This window comes from Rhodnius prolixus, unplaced genomic scaffold (genome assembly GCF_049639745.1).
Source record: "Rhodnius prolixus isolate KJV_2025 unplaced genomic scaffold, Rpr scaffold_2, whole genome shotgun sequence".
Taxonomy (NCBI): domain Eukaryota; kingdom Metazoa; phylum Arthropoda; class Insecta; order Hemiptera; family Reduviidae; genus Rhodnius; species Rhodnius prolixus.
The window spans coordinates 8,794,982-8,811,912 of NW_027411592.1; the positions used below are offsets into that span (position 1 = coordinate 8,794,982).

The window sequence follows — 16,931 nt, forward strand, 5'->3', positions numbered from 1 at the left end:
CACTTTCCGGCCAGATCCTCGTCTCAAATCCGGCTGAGAGGTTACAAAGAAAAGTTTCATTAAGAGACAACAAATATGGCTCTAAGTTGAATAAAATAGACGCCCTTTTGCGAAGGAAAAACGAACAGTTCCAGAAAGATGTTCCTGTAGTGTGGTATTTTCGTGTTAATTACTTATTATTCAATTTTGAAATTCTTGCCACGATATTAACGGGACTCCTTACTGTATAAGTAGCTACGTGAGGTCATTGTCGTCGAACATTATCTTTTGGTATGTTTCTTACACGAGTGTGTCAGTTCTCTTCCTTTATTTTTTTTGTTCTCATTTCCTTCCTCTGGCAGGAAAACCTATTTGTGTTCCGCGCTTCTCTCTAGAACAAAATTTATACCCAAATATTTTTGATCCCTTTGGTTCCTTTTTTTGAGTTATTTTGGTTTAAATAATGCTAAATTAGTACAAAAGTTATCGTTTCGAAATGCACCTGCACAAAAACAATGCCTTATCGATTTAGTTGGATACACTTAGATATCTGTATATGCATACAACTCGGCTTTACAAAAGACATGGACTCTCGATTCAGACATACGAGGTCTGTAAATTAAGAAATGAGACTGATTTTTTAAAAAAAATTTTATTCAAAAAGAATTACAATTCTATATTGTCACCTTCAAAATAACTTTCTTCTGAAGCCACACATCGCTGGGAGACGTTTCTTCCACTCATAGCAGTGCTCGAACTCCGATACTGGAATAGCCTTCAGCTGGTCGCGGTTCCAGCCGTTTGAATGTTTTCGGACTGTCCCAAAATGAGTTCCCTTAAGGTTTATTGAAATTGCTGTGTGACAAGGAGCATTAAACGTGATGCAACACCCACTTGTTCTTGATGAATTTCAATAAACGAGTTTTTGGCCAGTAAAAACATTCCTGTGGCTCCACAGCCTCCTTATTCGCTTGCCTTGAGTCCTTGTGACTTTTTTTCTCTTCCCAAAGTAGGAAAAATCACCTCAAGGGAACTCATTTTAGGGCAGTCGAAAACATTCAAACGGCTGTAACCGCGACCAGCTGAAGGCTATTCCAGTATCGGAGTTCGAGCACTGCTATGAGGAGTGGAAGAAACGTCTCCAGCGCTGTATGGTTTCAGAAGGAAGTTATTTTGAAGGTGACAATATAGAATTGTAATTCTTTTTGAATAAAAAATTTTAAAAAAATCAGTCTCATTATTTAATTTACAGACCTCGTACCTTGATCTAAAGGTACACTACTACTACTCTCTGGCCATTGCAGCCCATGAAGGCCCTGAGCTTCAGTCTCCAAAGTTTTCCAACCTTATATCCTTCTCTTCCTTGTCACAACCAGATATTTGGTTTTCTGGCAGTTAACCTCCAATCCAAACTCTTTAGCCGCTGCCTCCATTTTCCAAGAATGTCGCCTTTAGCTCCGCTTGAGATCTTGCCAATAAAGCCACGTTATTAGCATAGGCTAACACCTGTACCATCCTAGTGTACTAATTCTCGCCCAGATTGACTGATAGCCTTCTCATTATCACCTCTAAGACAATATTAAATATGGTTGGAGACATCAGGTCCCCTTCTAAAGGGTATGATAAGGTGGTAGATTTTTTGTACACAGTACATTATTTCCGGTTTGACTCGTTTTTCTCTTTTAGTAAAATAATGTTCATACTCCAAAAATAAAGTGGGGAAACTTCAACTGTATATTCCCAAAAAAGATTCGAAAAGTGGATCATTGTCAAAAATTTGGTCCAAGGGAAAACATAATTTGGGAAAGTTCATTTGAAAAATGAGATACTTTAGAGTATTTAGGTGGACCAAATATAATCAACATTTCATCAAATCATTCTGAGGTTTACAGGCACCAGGTACTTGTAAAAAAGGGAATAATGGCCTTTTTTCTTCCGGCGAGCTTTACATCCAGAAACCCTAATTAGGTATCGGAGGCGACTAACAAACATACAGGGTGGAGCAAAAGGTATGAACCGGTTTTAAAGGGATGTAAAACGAAAAAATTCAACTTACAGAAATTATGTTTATATTGTTTAATTCCGTACAGAATCTAGTTTTTTACATTAAGTTTGAAAGATGATATCACGTAGCCCAATAGCGAAAATTCTGTTTATTAACAGCTCCACACAGGTGGAAGTGGGCCTCGTCACTGCTGATAAATGTTGAATTTGGGGGGTACATAAAGGAAAAAGTTTTTAAACATCGTCCACATACCCAGGAAGAACTTAAGGACAGAATCATAGAGGAAGTTACGGCAATACCCATCGAAATGTGCAGAAGAGCGGTGGAAAACTACAGAATTCGCCTTCAAGAGTGCATCGCGGCTGACGGCCGCCACCTACGTGATTTCATCTTTCAAACTTAATGTAAAAAACTAGATTCTGTACTGAATTAAACAATATAAACATAATTTCTGTAAGTTGAATTGTTTTACATCCCTTTAAAACCGGTTCATACCTTTTGCCCCACCCTTTACTTAACTACAAAGTTCTCATATATAGCATTCAATAAAATTCAAGGCCTAGACCGGGAATTGAACCCAGTAATAAAAGGCATCCTTGCTACCAGGTACGTCTACGTTTTGTGTTAATGGGAATGGGCTGGTTTCACACTGTGGAGAAGGAATTTACGCCCTGTATTCATTGTCCTGGATTCCCTCTCGTATTTTAGAGTCTTTGGGTAATCGTCGCCATGCAGTCAGCTTTCTGGCCTATCCTCCGAGGATCTTTTTCTTAAGATCCGCGCTACACAATTACTCTAAACTGTATTAGCTTTTTCTTTTCCTTGCTACACATTTCGTGATCCACGTCACATTTGGTACTCTACTTACTTAATTCCTATTGCTATTACACAGGTAAATGGGGCCGCTCATTACACTTTAAGGTTACATTAGAGGGAAACTTTACCAACATTACTCTCAGGAACGACCTTAACAAGGTTTACCAGGGGGAATCCCAAATTTTCTGTAAAAGAAAAAGTCGGAAAATTGATGTAGCCTGACTTCCTTCTGCTGTGAAGAGTAAGAGAAAGTAAGCGGCACGCTTCCAAATGCTGTGCTGAGAAAGAGAGCCGTGCGTGATGCACGAACATATAGCGTGATGTGTCCGTTGATGATGAGGATGACCAGCTCCGCATCCAAACCGCGATCTACCAACACAAATACTGTGACTACCACTCTTAAATAGCCGTCCCTACTGGTGGACGCGATGGTGGGGGGCTCAGATAGAACATTAACTCGCTTTACCCCTACTCTCCTCACTGCCCCCACTCACTAGGTGTGTGTCGTCTGTGTGTTTGTGTATATTTCTCCTCCCTCACCTTTGCATCATAAACACGAAGTCGCGCCGTTGGTCTGTCTGTCTGTTCTTGGATATATTCCCTTGTCTCACCGGTCTATACAGTGTTTACCACGTTTCTCTATTCTTCAGTTTACCACAGTCCACATAGTATTGTATTACTTTTCAAAAAGAGTGTATTTCTAAGTTTTTTGGTTGTTATCTGATTTTGGTTTTCACTGTTAAAACGTGAGTTTTGTTGCTTTAAAAAAAAATAATAATAAATAATCTCGACAGTATCTCGAGATTATTATCTAGAAAACTAACTTGTGTTTGTGATTTTTTTTGTTTTCAAACTTTGTGCTTCTATTGGAGGAAATATTGAACTGAGATTTTCTTAAGGACAAATCATATAATAGCTGATTTTAATTTTGATTTCTAAAAATCAAACAACTAATTTTAAAAGTGGCCATCTTTTTTTGAATAACTACATCATCGTGAGTCTTTATTTAATTTATTTTTGTGTATTTTATTTATTTTATCTATTTAATGTAATATATTATTACTACCGACCCTCCCCCATAGTAATTAGAAATAAACTAAACTAACTAACATCAATGGATTACAGAATAAGTTATGTTTTTGATTCAATCATTTGGAATCACGGGCCAGGTTATCTGCCCAGGTAGCTCACAAGCGACCGACCGACACCCCCCCTTATGTTAAAGTTGAGTGCACTCGATTGTGGTGGCTGTGGCAGCCTCTACTAGTACAACCTGTCTGGCAAGTCGCTACTTCCTTCCCATTACCACATTTTTTGTTACCTTTTTTTTTTTGTTTTGGCGAAAATATTTGACCGTGACATTGTTACGATTCTACCTCACATTGACTGACACTACTATCAACTTGTTCGTAAATCTTTTTTGAAAACTATTTTGCAAGTTATCTTTATATAGTAAGAGACACTATCGTGGCATCCCTTTAGATACCAAAATATATTACACTACTTTAAAAGTTAAATATAAGATCAAATTGATTATTAAATATATACAATTATTTACCACAAAAAAATAGAAGTACCAATGTATTTATATTATTGAAACCTTCATTACAGTTTAGGGAACACTTAGGTGTTAGATGGGATAAGGATACAATCTGCAGGGAAAAAGGATAGAAAAAACCTGTTGCTAGGGAAGAAAGTTAGAGTAGGACATCCTTTTCTTGGTAGGATGATTGGGTAGGATGATAATCTAGGGTGGAAAGGAATTTCGGCAAACGGTTTTGGGTAAAGAGTGAACGGAGACTATGGAACATACGAGGTGTGGTTATGGAAAATAACGAGACTATTGCTGTAAGACATTTCATTTTAAATTTATACATATTTAGTTATTATCACCTTCAATATACACCCCTCCCCTATCCCTAAAACGCTCCATGCGAATTTACCATTGTTCGGAAACAGTGCTGGAAGTCATTTACTTCTTCTGTGAGCTCCGTGCATGACGCGTGCTGCTTTTTCTTTCACTCAGCTTCAACTCAGCTGAAATCGTGTTCCTTTTAATGCAGATTTGACTTTAGGGAACAAACGAAAGTCATATGTGGTCAGGCCAGGTGAATAAGGCGGATGGCCTAAAATTGGGATGTTTTACTTGGCTAGAAAACGTCTTGACAGACAATGCAGTGTGAGCCGGCGCATTTGTCTGGATGGAGAACCCCGTGACTTGTTCTTCCACAAATCGGGTCGTTTTTTTCCCTTACTCTTTCACGGAGTTGAGCAAGCACCTCACGGTAGTAATGTTGATCAATTATAAACGATATTTTCACGTCTGTTTTGGACGTGGAAGGGTGACTCCGGGCGGTCATCATCTCCGACGTCCTCTCGGCCATCTAGGAAACGCTTGAACTACTCAAAAACTTGCGCACGTAATTAACATTCATCGCCAAAAAACTTCTTTTAATAAAAGATAAGTTTCAGTAGCGGTTTTATCAAGTTTTGATGTGAAATTTCACGACTATTCGTTGCTCTACTACGTACATGTGTAGTATCACATGTTTTCGGCAAAACGAAACTAACACCTCTTACACAAACGACGGTTCCGGTCAGACAGATTTCTCTACAAACACGTGAGACACGTGCAATCGAAAGAGAAGGCTTTACGCTGCGCAGTTACTGTCGGTCGTTAAGATTTGGCGCATTCATAGTTCTTCTGTAGCAGCATCAGTCTCGTTATTTAATAGCCACACCTCGTATCTTAATGAAGGGAATCAATTTTCTAATACATGGAGGAGAGAAATTTGTCATTCTGAGAAATCAGCTCTGCAGTTGCTTGATGTTACTACTTTAGGTCAGGCTCTCAGGCATAGACTTGATGATCAACTCCTCTAGACTGATCTAGAGGAGATGGAGTTCAGTACAATCAGTCTTCAAGTCTGGTGAGAGTCTTACAAACTGTTTTACCGGGGTTCGCATTGTCCAGAACGTATTTAGAGAAGATCAGTTTGTTGTCCAAAGTTGATCCAAGGTATTTGACGTGCTTAGTTTAAAGTTGATGTAGCAAATAGGGCCAAAGTACAAAGACCCTGAAATAAAGAACACCATTGCACGTATGTATTTCCGGTTAATATTTACCGTTAGTACTAATTACAAGTCGTGCAAATAATCAAAACAGCTGATTTGACTATTTTTTTTAATTATAAGGTTGTCGTTTAAACCGGACATTCCTGTGAAAAAAAAGCGAGAAAAACAGATCGAAAAATCAAATCTGAATACTCACTCACACCTGTTACAACAGTTTACGTCATTTTATATTTACTTGAAACTTAAAATTTGTTTTTACTAAAAATCAGTCGACGTCAAAATATATCTGTTTTTCCCCCTATTTATGACGTTTTTATCCAACACCAGGATCATATCTCCTCCTTAAACTGTGTAGAGTTTGTCTATGTAAAGGTTTGCCTGTTAAATCCTGTTGTAGAGATGTCTTGAGAAAATCAAATATTGTTATGCTTTATAGCTGGAGTCATTCGGCCATATTATAGAGCAATCTATACGATTTAAAGAAAAATCTCTGAAAAAGTTTTTCCGATCAACCACTTCCTTTTTCAAATTTGTTATTTCGGAAAACCTATTTAATCCTCAATCCGATAAGTCAGCTACATTACACTGAAAAGCCCAAACAAGTTTATCGCTTAGAAGTGTTCCCAAAGGAAAAAAAATATTTCAAAATGAACTGTGTAGAAGAACACCAGGAATTTAATGATTCAAAGTTTTTTAAACAATAACCATTTTCAAATTTCCAAAAAAAAAATTGATGGCTTTTCCAGTAACTATTTTGTAACAGATATTCTATTGAAATAGCAGCACTTTGGTGTGTAGAGCCTTGAGGTGATTCTTTCTAGGTGTATGTGCTGTTGTAGTAAACAGCTGTAAAACTGTCTTTATTTAGCATCGTACCAATAGCTAAGATCGAATATTTGCAAGATTCTAATGGAATTAATTTTAATTTGTAATATTTCTATTATAATATAAATCTCCAGCTCTATTTATACTGTGAGAAAATGCTCTAATTAGATACAGTTTATTTATTTTCCTTCTTGGCGAACATCTAATTTATGACGCAACTACGAGACTGAGTCGGACTTCTCTCAGAAGTTGTCCAAGCTTCTCATCGTTGGTGGCCCCAATTCTCTATTTGTTAGTGAGTAAGGATTGTTTAACCAATAAAATGGCAACAAATTTAACAGCAACAAAATTCACATGAAATTGTTCTTGCCCCTTCCCTCGAATTGATGTCCTTGTGTTTGTTAGTTGACGTAATGGCCCCAGTTTGGTTCATTGATCCATTGAAGTTTTCTTTGGGAACTTTTTACCATGCTAGCCAATAATAATTGGCCATAATTTGATGATGTAATACCTTGAAGGTGGGTGGAGAGGAGGGAAGCTGATGAAGGTACTCCATGATGGAGAGAATGCATTCCATTGGCCGGTCAGTATTAGTGAGATATTTCTTATTAGCACCAAATTAATACTCAGCTGGTAGCAAGGTCAGTGTTGAATATATTGAGTAATCTATAAATGTCAACAGCCCTATGTATTGTCAGCCTCTGCCTTCTATATTATCGGCCCTTATCTTCAAACTCACTGGTGATGACCTTTCTCTAATTGACACCACTTACCACTTCATTTCATCATGTTCTCTCTCAACATCTTCCTCGATTTTTATTGTATTAGTAAGTTCTCAACTTTGTTGTAGCTTAAGCTCAATGAGTATTTTTTTTTGAGCTTAAACTTACCTCCCTCCTTCTCCTTCCCATGGTGCTACAGTCCTATAGCAAGACCTGGACCTCATTTAAGAGAGAGTGCCACTCTTCCCTATCCTCGGCTTTTAGGCGCCATCTTCTAACACCCACCTTTCGCAGATCTCTTTCTACGTCATCTAACCATCTTATCCTGGGACGATCTCTACGGTCTTGCGCCTCCCGGGTGTCCATATAGTACTTTTTTAGGAACTCAGTGATGGGGCATCCGTTTAACATGGCCGAGAGCCACCTCAGCCTGCCTTTTTTGATACAAGTAACTACAATGTCGGGTTCTCCGTATAGTTTCTTGAGTTCTTCGTTCTTTCGGAGGCCTCCATTCACCCCGTCAATGTTCACCACCAGGCCGTACATTAAACATACCTCCCTACTTTGCTAATAATACTGATTTTTTTTTTGGCATTTATTTTTGTTACAATCAGCGCATTCGCGCTATAAGTAACAGTGATAACAGAACTATAAATTACAAAGGTATACAAGTGGAGAAGTTACCCAGTCAGTGGTAACGCTCCAAAATATTAGGCTATTAGTCGCTCTCTTCACTTTAGAGGAGATATCACGAGGCCACTGTCTCTTAAGGCGTCTTGTCCAGGTTGTCAGGGAGTGTTCTTGAAGAAAGAGTCTTTTAGGCTAGAGGATTTATATTATGAGATTGCTGGTTGAAGTGGAGTTTTCTGTATCTTGTTTTAGCAACTTGTGTGACAAAAAGAATGTTAAGGTCAGTGTGTATAGTCCAGGTTGGAGACATAAAAAGGAGCGTGTACAATAGTTCGAAGTATTTTAGATTGTAGAGATTGAATCTTGTGGAGATTTGAGCGTTTGTTTGAACCCTACAGCTCTATTCCATACGCCCAGATGGGTTTCAAAATAGTAGTATAAATTAGTCTTTTGTTGTTCAGAGAGAGTTTTGATCGTTCGTCTAAAAGTCTTTTAAGTAGTCGATAGCGTCTGTTTAGTTCGGTCTTTTAAGTCTAGTGTTTGAGGGGGTTTGGATTTAGTCCTGTTTTCCCCTGTAATCGCAGCCAAAGACCACTTCCTGTTGAGCTAGTAACAGTTAAAACTATTTATTATTGGTCGAGCCAAATTTTTATTGGTGGAAAATGTAGTTAGGTCCGCCTTGATAATATCTTTTGGTTTTATCCCTCGTAGAACGCAGGTTTTTTTTTGGTTTTTTTTTTGCTTTCCTGACTGGTTTCGGAATTTCAGCCATCACCAGAGCGCAATCACTCAGGTTGGTGTAGAGATTTCTACTTCACTTAGATTTCCGTCTCACTTGCTGACTGAATAAGCAAATATTTCTATTTAATTTTTGATATTTGAAAATAGATAGCATTTCTTCTCTGGATTCATAGACCTGAAATCGCAAACTGTTGACTGTCACTCGATCAAACAAGATATGTGGGGCTGCCATTATTTAAGGCGTCCAGTTCCAGGGGGTCATTACTTTTACTAACTCTTAGCAGGGCAGGAGACACCTTTAGTCCATTTCTGGCTTATTTTCTTTAGCTCTTGTGTCAGTCTATCTCGGATTTCTCAAAAACTACTTCCGGTCGAAACTCTGTTCAACGAGTTATCAAAGGGGAACCCTTTTTGGCTCAGTTACGCCTCTGTGCCAACCATCCCTTGGATTAGGTCGTAAAAAAACGCTGCCTGATTTAAAAGTTAACATTGTTCGAATATTGTATGTGCATGTAAGTAAAGAAAACGCTTAGAAGTTAGTAAATAGCCATTCTTTCTGAAACTAATCTACCTTTCAACCAACCCTCGTTCTTTGGTTAAAAAGAAATAAAGGTGTCTAACGTCACAAGGCAACATTCGCGAGTGAATCAGAGTCTGTTGGGTGTCCCCAAAGAATGCCTTTGGTTTCTTACTTTCATGAATAGGCGGTTCTACTAAAGTCAATCAATTCATAATGTACATCACGGCTGAACCAGCGTGAATAGAAAAAATTAAAATGAAACTCGAAATCTCTATAATCCATATTATTGCTGACGTTGCATTGCTTCCGGAACTGTTCGGCCAAAATCCATCATACAGAGCTACGACCCAATTAATAGCAAGAGTTACATCCATTAGCTAACTTGCAGATATCTAGGTGCTATGTAGCAAGAAATGAAAATTCTTTTTATATTGTTTTATGTTTAAAACCTATTAAATTTATCAAATCTTAAAAAATAAATAAATAAAATAACGATTTATGAATTTAAATAGAAGTAGCGTGACGAACATGGATCCATATTTAGTAGACTTCAGGTGACCATCCTAGAGGAAAACATCTACCTCGGCGTGCTTCATGCGGATTTTTAATTTTGACGAATTCTTTAGTTTAACACCTCTGTCTGAAAAACTAGAAGAATTTAAATGGTTTATTATTTGATGGTTTTAGTGGGGGGGGGGGCTGAACACGCGATTTTTGAATAAAAATTTAAGTAGAGATTTTATGACCTCTTTTTCCTTTTTTTAGTGCAGTTAAACGGAAGTATTGATTGTGGGATTCAGTGGGGAATGTTTAAGGGATCTAAGGCTAACTTTGTTCTTATTTCTCACCATCCTCTCCGGAATGAAAGCCTCTCCGATCTCCTCGGTCCTCCCCTACAATATCGTAGACTCTCCCAACACATTCCCTTGGGAATGTATACCTCTCCTTAAAAAAAAAAACTCCTTATTGGGGGAAAACCATTTTCCTAATTCCCTCTAGTTCAAGGTGTATCCAAAGAATGAATCTTTTGAGTCCTTGAAAAATGATACATAATCATTTAATATCTTAGATCAGTTGTAACGTTAGAAATACTTTATAACTTGATACTCTTGCATGAAGAAGTACAAACACCTAACAGTAAATAGTAATAAGAAACTTGGTCGTGGTACGTGGACATGCGCAGACTGCAGTATTACCGGAAGATGGGATGGGAATTAGTGTGAGAGTAGCATTGCTACTGCTTGGTAATGGCTATTATTATTTAAATTACTACAGTTTAATGAGTTTTTTATTTTTATTATTATTATTTCAAATCGCTGTTAAAGACGGTTGGCTTACTTCTCGCGAAAGAATTCATTTTCCTAGCGATATGAACTTCTTAGAAATCGGCGAGTAATTCAACAAGCCATTTTAAACTCGGAACTGTTATATTTCGACCATCCCGTTTGTACAAAACAAAATTAGGCACAATATAATTTAAATGAAACATATTCTATATTCATTCATAAATCGTAGTCGTTGAAGGTGAAACGTAAAATAAATCTTCAAAATAATTTATTTTGGTTTTTGCATAATTTCATTCTTTATTAAATACCTATGCAAGAAAAAATAGTGAAAAAATTCTAGAGTATATTTCTGGTAAGAAAAATAAGCCTAAAAAGTCGTAATGGCGGAAGGTAGAAGTGGTTTGTGGGCGTGTTATTGGAGCATGGTCTACCCCCTACCTCCTACGCTTGTGATTGGCGAGTATACACGCCCACTTATTCGATCCGCCATTAGGATTTTTAATGCTAATAATTTGTATTTAAATAATAGTTTAGAATTTTTTTTTGCTATTTTAGGTATTCCATAAAGAATCAAGTTATGGAATAAAAATGTTGCCTGTTAAAATTATTGTAGTTTTCAACTTCTTCTCCTTAACTGGCGCTGCAACTCATGCAGAATCTTGGCCTCCTCAAGACGTGCCCACCAGGCGTCTCTTTGCTGCGTAGCCGCCCTCCAGTTTCGGAATCCTAACATACATGCAGCATCCTTTGCCGCACTATCCTCCCAGCGCAGCTTTGGTCTGCCTACCCTCCTGGATCCTTGCATGTTTCCTTCCAGCACTTTCTTAGGAATCTCATCTTCACTCGTACTAGCTACGTGTCCTGCCCATCGCAGTCTACCAAGCTTTATTACTTTTACTATATCAGGATCCGTGAAGAGAGTGTACAATTCCTGATTTTTTCTACTTCTAATTTTCAACTTGCTACTTATATAATGGAAAAAGAAATTTTAAGCCAGTTTTGGTGAACTTAGATTCAATGGTATAAAGGTTCTGTGTATTAACGGGTTGTGGGTTTTTACCTTTGATTTCTACCTGTTAAGAAACCATCTACATGCCCACCTTTTGATTGGAGGTTTCTTTTCGGGTTTTTTCGGCGCCCTACGATGGCATTTCATCCATTGTGTGTGAAGTAGCTCTTCCAGTTGTGGCAATGTTATCCAAATCAGTCGGGCTGGCTGCGAACCCTTAATGCGGGACAGAGAAAGAGGTGCTTTTCTTCGAGTTTGCATTCGAAGTAATTCTTTCCATTTACAGTTTAGATGAAACGATGGAACCTATTTCCATCAATCGCCAGTTCATTACCGTACACCCAGCAATGCTCCTCGTGGACGCAGCTGTTTTCTTTAACATTCCAGAAATGATTTTTGTAATAAATTGGAGTCCGAGGTAATCATGTGGGTTTTAATGCCAGATTTTTAGAATTCACTGCTTTGGGCTAAATGGGAAGGGCATCTTGTTTAAAGTTACTATCCATTCAACTAAACATTGATTTAGTCACAATATATTTACTGTGTAGTATATAAAAATCTAGTATACAGTGTAGTATATAAAAATTTACTGTAAGGACTGTATTATATATTCTTATCCTATAAGTATAAAGGACACTTGAAAAACATTGGCCCATCAAGATGACATAGTATATCTCCCCCACTACTAAATTTACAGCATTCTGTATCTGTACCTGTATTTTATTATATTTTGTCGTCACAGTTTTTACGATCTTTGACACAACTAGTATGTTTGTAGGTTTAATATCACATTGCTAGTTTTTTGCTTTAAGTACTGAGGCAAAGAATATTTAACCTTTAAAAAGTTATTATATCAATTTTTATAATCATAGATTAAGTAGACTGATCCCCCCTCGAAGGCTTCTTAAAAAATAAATAAATAACAGCTGTTAAATGTGTACTTAGAGCAGCTAAGAAATACTGAGCCTTTAGATGTTGCTTTCAGCGGTGTGATGGATCAGTCAGGATCTATAGTCCTGATACAAATAAAAACATTTTCTTAGCCGTTTAGAGTGTATTGGATCTTCCACTTGACTCCCTTGCTTGAGGTTTACGCCCATCTGGATGGATGTTAAAAACAGAGGATGTTATGTTTAGAGGTCTGACGTCTGAGCAGGAAGTCGTGGAAGATAAGACAGTTCTTAACTAAGATGGCTTCCAAAAATAAATAAATAACAGCTGTTAAATGTGTACTTAGAGCAGCTAAGTAATACTGAGCCTTTAGAGGTTACTTTCAGCGATGTGATGGATCAGTCAGGATCTATAGTCTTTAAAAAATACAAATAAAAACATTTTCTTAGCCGTTTAGAGTGTATTGGATCTTCCACTTGACTCCCTTGCTTGAGGTTTACGCCCATCTGGATGGATGTTAAAAACAGAGGATGTTATGTTTAGAGGTCTGACGTCTGAGCAGGAAGTCGTGGAAGATAAGACAGTTCTTAACTAAGATGGCTTCCAAAAATAAATAAATAAAATAACCTTCTAAAACCATAACCTCTCATAATTACTATTTGTTTTGGGGTGGGACAGTTGAGGGGCTGCCATCCTGGTCGAACAAAAGGTCGTTGTATTGTCCTAGAATTCATATGTATTCAAAGACTTCTTATGTTAAGTGTTAAATCATCTCTACTTAAAGTTGTGTACTATGGTGAAGCGAATAGGGCAAAGACTAGACAATATACACGAAAATAAAAGTCAATTATCCGAATTAATAGATTTTTACAACTTAATGTATTGTAACGAATGAACAAAACTTATACGGGATAAACTTCGCAGCATTTTGAAAACAGAAAAACAGATCTCAAAAGGGACATTAAAAAACTGAAAAAGAAATAGATCCTTAACACGTTTACTCTAGATTTTTTTTAGATATGGTTTAAATTATGTATTAACTCTTAGATTAGATTAGATTCTTGGAGAGCGGTTTTAAAGGCTTACGCCACCGCGACCTTTTTACTCTTGTACGGTAACATTGAGATTTACGTGAAGAAGAGCCAAAAGAGAAGTTCTGAGCAAGACTGTGAAGGATCAAGAAGATTTTCCTTTGAAAAATGCATTCCATCCATTTTAGTTCAATGCACTTATCCAAAGGTTTTTCCAATCATCAATTGATTACAGTTCTGAACAATGATTCTTGCAGCTGTGTCCAAGTACCCATCAACAGCAGACTGTACACCCATTTCATGAGACAAAAATGATGTAAGATTCGTTTTTTGCATTTGAGTTTGGTCCAGATTTATCCAAATACCAGCATCCCTTTGCTGGAAGCTTTATAATACGAGTTAGAAGCATGTTTCATACGCTCTGTCCTAATTCTGCCAACAGATTCAGCCGCTCATAACCACACTGTTGGGGGGGTCAATGAGGAGGTCATTGGGGGGCCACACCAAATTGGGGTGAATTTCTGATAGCTATATACTAATAAAGATCATAATACATGATCGTCACCTAGTTCAAGTTCCGTCCATTTCAATGAAGAACACACGACTTTTTTACATTAAAGAGCCGATTGAAGAAAACTGAGTTTAATTAACAAATCTATCTGAAATAGTCCATCACAATATCAACAACAACAACAACAACACATTGCCCAATTATTGTGATTCAACAAAACTGAATCCTCAAAAGAACCTAGTTATATATATATATATATATATATATATATATATATATAAATTCCCAATTCAACATTTTAAACACGGAGAACTATAAAAACCATTCATAGTGTGTCCAAAAATTGATATTTGTAAATATGGGTGTCAAGATTTGGTGTTGGCTCACTGTGTCTGTTGAAAATAAATATAATTACAAACATTTTGCCAAAAATATAATAACCTCCTCCTCTGTTATATACTACCCACTTAATTTTATAAATCAAGTCAGCAGCTGTTACTGGCTCGTTTATTATAATATTTTTACTTCTATCAGCTGTTTTCTATAATTATTGCTTTCATTTTAAGTGTTGGTTTCTTTGAATAGTGTTTTTGAACTAAAATAAAATATTTATAAAAAAAAAAAAAAAAAAAAAAAAAAAAAAAAAAACACACTCACATGACTTTTACGTCACAGCTCCAATTCACAAGGTTTCGTTTTTTTGAATTTCGGAATATTAGAATGAATTGGTAATTTATAGGGATAATTATTTCTATCCCTTTCCCAAAATTCCATAAAAAATGAATTGCTTTAATAGAAAAAATGTATCAAAAACAAATATTAATTTTACCAATGTGTAGAACGCGTTGTATCCTAACCGGTTTCGGATTTTCATCCATTGTCAGAGGTATTATTATTATTAATAATCAATTTGGAGTAGAGATTTTACGTAGTTCAGAAGTGGCTTATTCTCCTGTCTTTTGAGACCAAGCACAGCTATAGTTTATATGCTTAATTTTTATAAATTTTGAGGAAGTGAGTGCGTATAGATTTCATTTCATTACATCATCAATTCTTGCACATCCTTCATTTCGGGGTTTTAATTTAATTTGTGCTCTAAGTTAGGTTTTTTTTAAAAAAAAGAAGGCCCGCCGCCACGTAAATTGTTGGAGGTACTTTGTGACGCAAAGTGAGACTTCCGTTGCTCTGATTCTGAACAATACCTTGTTCTCGTCCTTTCTTGGTGGCACATAAATCGATTTTATGGCAAGCTTCTATTTTACTGCAATTTGTCGTGTTTTTGAGTTACGGTGCATTCTCCCAACTAACTGTTACGCGTATTCACACACCTATTTCAAGGAGGTCTCAAAACGGATGTTTTTGTTAGTATCGCCATCGAAAATATTGTAATTCTTTATTCGGAAGATGAGTGAAAGCAAAATGTACAATAATCATTTTATATTTTAACATGTCCCATCAATTGTTCAATCAAAAATTGTCTTAAATTGCAGAGGGTGGTGGTTTTGAAGGGAGGCCTGTTATATAGGCTTTGCGCTAAATACGATTTTTACAAACTGAGGGTTTAAAAGAAATTTCTTGATTAGAACCTTGACAATAGACGTAAAAAAGTTAGTGTCACTGGGGAATGGGACTTCTGGTAAAGAAGATATGGAATTTTCTGGATTCAACATAAATCCAGTTCTGCAGTCAGAGAGGTGGTTATTGTTAGCATAAAATATCTTGGAAGTAATGTACCCGTAGAGATTGATGTAGGACATTTAAAGATAGTGTCACGGTATCAGGTATCCAAAAAGGGTTGTCTTAACTATTTAAAAGATTGGAAAAAAGGGAGACCTGCCTGGGTTGAAGAGAACTAACTGATGGTTATGATGGTTCCACCGTAACTTCACGTATGTTTCCCGCTTTACACTGTAGTCAGCAAGTGTGTGTGTGTGTGCGCGCGCGCGCGAAACGGAAACATGCTTGCTACGACGAATAGAATCGAAAGATATTATCTAGCAATCGCGTAGTTGTGACCATACTTTCAAATTACTATTACCGTTCACGAGTGTTCTAAATCTTAAGGCTTCAGTTAGTGTGATTAGATTCCAGTAGGGCGGCTTTAAAAGCCTACGCCACCGCGTCCCAATGGATCTGTTGTGGCTAAAGTTGGTGTGATGTTTGGAAATTGCGCCAAAAAAAAAAAACCCTTGCGGAAATGGGCCCTTCAAAGTTCTGCCATTTTTTTTTTTCTAAGTTAGCGGTAACAAAGTAGGCATTGAATTCACTTTTAACATTTTTACAAGGGATCTATCTAATCATCACGCTAAAATGCTAAAATTCACCCTTAGAGGTGCCCTTAATCGCTTTTTATAAACGTTTTAGCCTTACTTCCCATTTCAAGAGTTAAAATAATAGTAATAAACCTACATAACAAAAGACTCTTATATCTACTGTTACTGCAACTTATTTGGTCATACGGCATCGAAGTATGGGGATCGACTAAGCGTTCCAACTCACTACGCCTCCAGGCATTACAGTCAAAAATACTTAAGAAAACTTCTTAAAGCTCCGTTCTAATTTATCTAACCTCACACTATCCATAATGATCTCAAAATTCCTTTCATTACACAGATCTTGCTAACACTCATTTTCTCAAATTTCATTCCACTCTACAAACAGCTCATCCTAACCCTCTCATAGAACACCTATCTTCCTCCACATTACCAGAGGTAATCCTGTAAGGAGATTGAAGAGAAAATGGCCTCGTGATCTACTCCTTATCGTGAAAGCAAAGCACGTTACTGGAGTGGCACCACTGGGTGCCTTCTCCACTCATGATTTTCTTCTATTTCTTTTTTCTTTTACCATATTTGCTTGTTGCAACAACCGTTGCAGTGGTAAATTCCAA

The 16,931-nt window shown here is 37.0% G+C and overlaps 1 protein-coding gene across 12 annotated transcripts in view; it reads left to right on the plus strand.

Annotated features, from left to right (window-relative positions):
- heph (polypyrimidine tract-binding protein 1 heph) overlaps nucleotides 1-16,931 on the plus strand; it is a 418,918-nt gene that overhangs the window by 49,887 nt on the left and 352,100 nt on the right. The window contains exon 1 of one of the 12 annotated variants that reach the window (XM_074117735.1): nucleotides 3,353-3,794. The exons of the other annotated variants lie outside the window; for them this stretch is intronic. The gene's annotated coding sequence lies outside the window, so the exon portion shown is untranslated. Of the gene's footprint in view, nucleotides 1-3,352; nucleotides 3,795-16,931 lie in introns of those variants that run through there. 12 annotated transcript variants of the gene reach the window in all.